Here is a 7,387-nt window from a genome sequence, read left to right as displayed (position 1 = left end):
CAGAGACACAAATGCTTCCAAACCAGGCTTCAGGAGACTCCTCGTAAAGTTGAATTCTCCTCTTCTAAGGGGTACATCTTGGGGTACCACTGTGACTCACCTAGTGTTAGGATGCTCGCTGAACGTTAGCATCGTTACTCAGACTAAGAAAGTGATGAGCAAGTCGAAATTTCCTTGAAAAAGAATCATCAGAATGAGACTTTAGCCTATTTGGTTTTCTTTCCTTCATCACAATATTCTGGTTTGTCGGCTGCTAAATTTATAAACATTTTTTAACCACTCAACATGAATATTCGGTGATAATTCCTGCCCCGTGAGGTTTATATAAATTTACTTTTCCTGTCAGTAGTGGTATGTTTAATAACAAAATATTCGAGTGGTACAAAAGCACAAGATATTAGATGCTTTTTTTTCCAGAAAAATTCAACTTTGTAATGTAAAATGTAGATGATGCTAATGTGAGTCAAAGTACATTAATACTTATCTGAAATTTTGATACCTAGTGGTAACCTTGGGGCAATTGATTTTGCTTAGCTCCCACAGCTTCCTGACGGAATGAGGTGGGGCACGTGTGAGTCAGTAAACGATTCTACTCTCAGCGAGTGTAAATGCTTCATCTCAATTCAGCTTGCTTTTAACTAACGCAGAGGAAAATCATGCAACCTCATCACCAAAGCAGTGTAACATCCACCTGGCCAATTTGATTGTCTGATTAGAATTCTACAAAGAGATAGACACCTTAAGATGACAGTAAAGCTATTTATTGGGCTCATATTTAGATGCCAGATCTTATTACTTAAAGAACCCAACTATTCAAAGATCAACACTCTCTTCTTATGAATAAAATTGCATTAGCTTTTACACCCAAATTTTGTGAACTCAGGATTCCATCACATCTTGTGGGACCTCAGTCCCCTGATAAGTCCTCTCCTCACGTATTTCTGGAAGTCCCAGGTTCCTCACCGATTCACAAACGAGCTCAACTCCTGGGTGCAGCTCACTCCTTCCGGGCTTCCAGTAGCTCCACTATTTCAGCTGCTGCTATTCCTGTAGGAGAACCCACCCTGCTTAGACGGTCCCAGACCGGGTAACTTTTGCGTTGCCGAAATAGTGCTGTGTTCCCCAGAGCACAGGATTGTTGCCTGTCTCCTCTCACGGCTGGTCCATCGGGCTAGGGTCAGGACCAAGTCCCGCAGCATCTCTCCCTGAGCTCGGCTCTCCTATCTCTCCCCCAGCCCCCATGCCTAAGCCCACAACCTCTGCAGAAAGCTTCCCCACCACAAGCCCCCTTTCCAAAGTGTCGCTCAACTCCTGCAAAGACGCCTAGGGAGTTGGCAGTCTCTCCTTGTCTGGCAGCCTCATCTTCAGTTGAGTCGTCCTCTCCCAGCTTCGCATATATATGATTGCTGATTCTGTCAACAGTCCCTTAAAAGTATTATGACCCCTATTTTACAGAAAAAGAAATTGAGCAATAGGAATATTAAGAAATTTATCTAAATTCACCATCCCTAAATGTGAGACATATTTACATACATTAAATTTTAAAACTATTTTCCAAGTTGCTCAAAGTACTTTATTGAACGTCATTTCCTACTCTCTGTAAGATAGTTTGGTGACAGATATTATCTTTATTTCTGGGTGTCTCTGTGGTATAGAATGGGTAAAGGGTTTGTATATAATTTAGGTGGTAGAATCCTGCTCAATATCAGTTATCTTTAAGGCCTTTCTTCTCTGTAAACCCGATATCTTGGATTTGCTTTTTTGGAGAATGGTGCCTCAAGGTATTTTTTTCCCAGTCGACTTTTCTGCTTATGGTTAAAGAGAATATTTTAGACATTGAAAACCAAGCCCAAACAAAACTAAATATCAGCTTCTATATCAGCCAGGTCCCTTGTCTAGAAATGACAGAAACCTACCAGCTTGGGTAAAAAGAGGAATGTATTGGCTTATCTAATCAGAGAGAAACACAGGGACACCAAGCTCCAGGGACACAAGTGATGCTGGGCTTCTCCATCTCTTCCTCTCTGTGTGTTGACGTCGTTCTCCCAGCTTCCTGCAAGAAGCTGGAGAAATGGCAATGAGCAGCGCTCAGGTCCAGGGGAAGGACTTCCCCTAGCTCCCAAGATCCGATTCTGAGAGCCTTGGGGAAGCGCTCATAGGTCCGTCTCCATGGCCAGTTGTGTGAGGTATTGTGATTGCCTGGAAACATTTGGAGCTGGGGAAGACCGGTTCTCCAAGAATTGTCAGTCACAGAATAAAGTAGGATGCTAGGCAGATGAAAATAATATCTACTAAACACGTTTTAACCTGTTTTGGAATAAGATGAGATGTAACTAAATAAGCACTGTGGATGTATTATTATAAAATATGATCTTCATGAAAAGGTTTAATTACTTAATTACTGGTAATATACCATCAGAACACACAAGTGAAGTTCATATCGCCAGCTGTCACTTGTCTTCAAACTTGTGTGAGTATTGTACCACTCTTATTTATTGAAAATATCTTTCCCTAATCCAGTTTTCCAAGTAGAACATTTTTCTTCCCCACTCCCCTAAGTTATTTTTACCCTTCCTTATGGTGAAGGTGCAGCCAAAAACAGGAAAAGATCAAGAGCCTAAAAAGGAGTAGTTAAAGTACGGTATCTCTTAGGTATTATTTCCTGTTTATGTCTAGCTGATTCATGGGATGTTTTAGAGTTATTTTAACCTAACCACCCTTTTATACATAAAAAGAAGAAGAAGAAGAGGGAAAGAGAGGGCTGGGAGAGGAGGAGGAGAAGCTGTGACCTTAACAGGCAATACGTTTTAGACAGAGGTCTTTTGATTGCGTGGTTGACTTACTCAAGACAACGCAAGAGAAGATAGACTTATTTTAAATATGGAGACCTGATGAAAATCCAAAGACAGGAATCAGAGCTCAGCCTTCAAGAATGGAGGCAACAAGGACTTCCATTTTCAACTCTGACGCGTAAAGAACTTGGGAATCTTTACTCCATCCTTACAAGTTAGAAAAAGCCAGTCAGATTGAAAATCGGTGACTTTCTTGGATCTATAGAGAAACTACCAGCCCAAAATCTGGCTAGATGATGCATCCAGAGAATCACAGTCAAGGTCTGCTTACCTGGAGCAGAGACCTTTGGAGCCATAGACTGGTAGGAACACTGAAGTGGTTAATGTGAAGAATTGCTGAAGTCCAAGTGTGAACTAATAAGAGAGGGAGAAACTCTGGAGGACTGCATTCTTACAGGAGCCCCCACACTTCCATGGACTTTTACCTCCAGGAACCATGTAGTGACAATGAAGACCCAAGAAAAGTCCCCTCCCGGCTCCAGCAGGAACAGGGGAAGAGCAAGCACATGTCATACTCCAGAGCCTCCTTCAGAAGACCTGCTCTCCAGGAGAAAAGACTTTGCGAGAGCTTAGCCCAGCTGGGGCAGGGGCACTCCTCCCACTCCATCCCCCCAGTGCTTTTCTCCTCACCTAAAGTGAGGAGGGGAACAGAGTCAACAGGGGTCCAGGTTTCAAGGAAAGACATGGGAAACCCTTTAGCCAGTGAACGTAGGGGTGGGGGAAGCTACACTCCTGGAGAAAACACTTGTGAAGATCAAAGCCCAGGGACACAGGACCACTTAAAAGACTGATATTTAATCATAAGATTATAAAATGCTCCCTCCCCAACATATTCCTGCCCCAGGACAGGGCTCCCACGACATGAGATTACAGTTGAAAGAGCCACAAGACACAGACTTCTTTGAGAAGGACCATCCAGGGAACCTAAAGTCAAGGAGGGAGACAAAAGCAAGAACACTAGAGGAATTTGAAGTCTCTGGCACTTACAGCTACAGCCAGCATTACATGTATGTCAACCCTTAGACAGGTTAGCATTCATCCCCACTCAAGGCCTTTGCCTCACTCCCTGTTACTCGATACGTCATGTCCGGATTTCAACAAAAAATTACAAGGGAGGCCAAAAGGCAAGAAAAAACATAGTCTTAACAGACAAAGCAATCACCAGAACCAGACTCAGAGATGCACAGATGAAGTTATCAAACAAGGAATTTAAAATAACTAAGATTAAAGTACTCTAATGGAAAAAATAGACACCATGCAAGAACAGATGGTAACGTTAAGTGGAGAGATGGGAACTCTCAAACAATCAAGAGGAAAGGCTAGAAATAATAATAATAATAATAATAATAATAATAATAATAATAATAATAATAATAATAATAATAATAATAAAAACACTAACAGAAATGAAGAAAGCCTTCAGCGGGCTCATCAGTAGACTTGGCACAGCCAAGAGAAGAGATCAGTGAACTTGGAAATATGCCATTAGAAACGTCACAAACTGAAACTCAAGAGAAAAAAGAATGAAGACATAGAAGAGGACATCCAAGGACTATGGAACAATTTCAAAAGATAAAACATACAAGTCGTTGGAATTAGTTCAAGTAATAATGCCTGAGAACTGTCCAAAATTAATGACAAAATCCAAACCACATATCCAGGAAGCTTGGAGCACACCAAACAAGAGAAATGCCAAAGACAAAAAGAAAAACTCACATGTTGCCATATCATATTCAAACTGCAGGAAACCAAAGACAAAAAGAACATAGGCAACTCTCTCACATGAACCAGAAAGATCAGTCAGGACCCTTGTGCCCTTTTCTGCGCCCTTCTAGACTTTAACCTTCGTCATTGTTGTTTCATGCAGACCAACAAGGGCCTTTCTAGCTCCAATTTTATCTCATTATTTTACAGCCCTAGTTCTTCCTTGGTTCCTTGGTGCCCAATTTCAAATTCTTGATAGAATTATGATTGGCCTGTTCATCTTTTGAAGGCAGTAGAAGTCCCTGAGGGAACTCCGTGGGTGGGTCGCCCAGAATCAGTTGCCCACATCAGTCTGTGTTTCAGGGGGTGGGTTAAAATATTAATATGATTCCTTCTTACTCGGCTAGAACCGTTTGCAAGGCACTGTTTTCTTGGCGCACGTGGGTGGGTTGGCAGTGACGTATACACTTCCACTACAGAACAAATTATTAGGTAGATAATGGAGTTTCAGAGGGGTGAAGTGATTTGCTAAGCAGCCACTGTGACTTAGACTCAAACCTACTTCTTCTAACTCTTTACTCAGTGATCTATTACATGGATTAGAAACCAAGTGTTAAGAAAAATATGTTGTCCATTGACTGTAATCTTTTAAATTATTCTGGCTCTTCTTTAGAATGTTATCAGCCTTTTAAAAAAATATTTATTTGTTTGTTTGTTTAAATTGAAGTACGGTCAGTTACAATGTGCCAACCTCTGGTGCACAGCACAATATCCCAGTCATGCATATGCATGTATGTATTTGTTTACATTTTTTTCAAGTCTTTTTAATTCAAGAAATGTCATTATTTACTAGAGATCTGCTCTACATACTACATCTTTATTTACGATAAAAATTTAAGAAGTCACGCCACCTTTTTTTAAAACCGATGTTTAGAACCAATGATGTTACTGGTTCCAGAAACCTTCTTCCCACTAGCCCCAGTCACCTGGGGCCCTTGGAACAGAAGAGGACGCACACCATTTTACTCCGTGAATCTCAGAACATTTTATTGCCCGTGTGGTATCCATCACACGCCATCACTGTTGTTACGGTTTGAATCGTGTCCTCCTAAAAAGATAGTTGCGGAAGTTGAAGCCCTAACCCCCAGTATCTCACTGTGGGGCCTTATTTGGAAATAAGGTTGTTGCAGATGTGATTAGCCAAGATGAGGTCATGTTGGAGTTGGATGGGCCCCAATCCAATGTGACTGGTGTCCTTATAAGAAGACAGTTGTGTGGAGACAAAGGCATGCAGGGGGGATGCTGTGTGACGATGGAGGCAGAGATTGGAGTGATGCGGCTGCCGGCCAAAGAATGCCAAAGATTGCTGGGAAACCACCAGAAGCCAGAAGAGGCAGGGAAGATTCTCCTACTTGTTTCTGTGGGAGCATGAGCCAAGCTGATCCCTCGATTTCAGACTTACAGCCTCCAGACCTGTGCAATAACATGTTTCTGTTGTTTCAAGAACCGAGTTTGTGGTACTTTATCAAAGCAGCTCTAGCAAACTAATGTAATTGTCAACCCCTATCTGAGCCTGATTCAAAGAAGTAAAGTTCTGTAAAGATTTTTATTACACTCCCCCTACCCCTCAAGCGCAAATAAAAATGCAGTCTCTGACCTTCCCTCGGTACCTCGAAAGCCCATAAAACAAAAGGGACACAAGAGAGTCCTAGGATTTCTCTTGTCAAGTTGCCTTGCTTCTGTTTATATTCTACCACTTCTTTTCTTCTGTTAAAGATTTTATTTTATTTATTTTGGGGGGAGGAGGTAATTAAGTCTCTTTATTTATTTATTTTTAGAGGAGGTACTGGGAATTGAACCCAAGACCTTGTGCATGCTGAGCATGCGCTCCACCACTTGAGCTACACCCTCCCTGTTATTCCACCATTTCTAACATATCTTGGCATTGAATTCAGGGTCAGGCTTTGACTATCCCAAAGGACCTACATTCTACAGGTCTGGGCAGTAGGGTTCCTGTAAGAGGATGGGGAATTACAGATGCCTTCTCAGGCACCTAGTCACGAGCAACAGAAACACCATCATAAAATGGTCACTCCGGGCTGTTCTTCCTCAAGGAGCTGATGTGTGATACCCACCAGAGAGTGTGGGAGGAGTGGAGTCTATTAAGTGCTGCCCCTATAAAATTCACTCTGCCTCTATTCAGATTTTTATTATGTGCATGAAGCTTCTCTCATCAGGCCCTCTTATCTGGTATTTGCAATACGGATTTTTAGATGAAAAGAATTTAGCTGAAAAATTGTTCTAGGTGTCTGTATCTCAGAACAACCACCACTGTGTGGTTCGCTTACTTCCCAACATTTAGAAAGCGCACCCAACTAAATTTGTATGCTGATTATGCTGCCTTTTTACATAGTTCTCTGCTTAAATAGCTCTTGATTAGTGAACGAATCCTAACCAGGGTAGCAGGAAAAATGCCATCGGTGTATCATATGTCATTGTATTTGTAGGGAGTAGGTTATATGGCACAAAGTAAGAAGTAGTGTTGACAAGTGGCTCAGAGTGGGTGCACAGTAAATATTTATTGAATGAATGAGTGAGTGAACAAATTCTGAGCAAAGATCATATATAACCACAGAGACAAAGAGACAAAGCTACGTATTGAAGAGTCCTTACAAAGAACGGCAAATCAAAGGGCAGGAATATATTGAATGAATCCAATTCTCTGGAGAACTCTAAAATTTCATCTGTCAGGATACTCGTATCTCCTAGGACAAAATACTATTGAGTGTCTCTTAGCTCAAAGCGTAAACCCGGAAATGCAGAAGCAGGCA

This window comes from Vicugna pacos, chromosome 2 (assembly GCF_048564905.1).
Source record: "Vicugna pacos chromosome 2, VicPac4, whole genome shotgun sequence".
Taxonomy (NCBI): Eukaryota; Metazoa; Chordata; class Mammalia; order Artiodactyla; family Camelidae; genus Vicugna; species Vicugna pacos.
Note: the sequence above shows the minus strand (reverse complement) of the source record.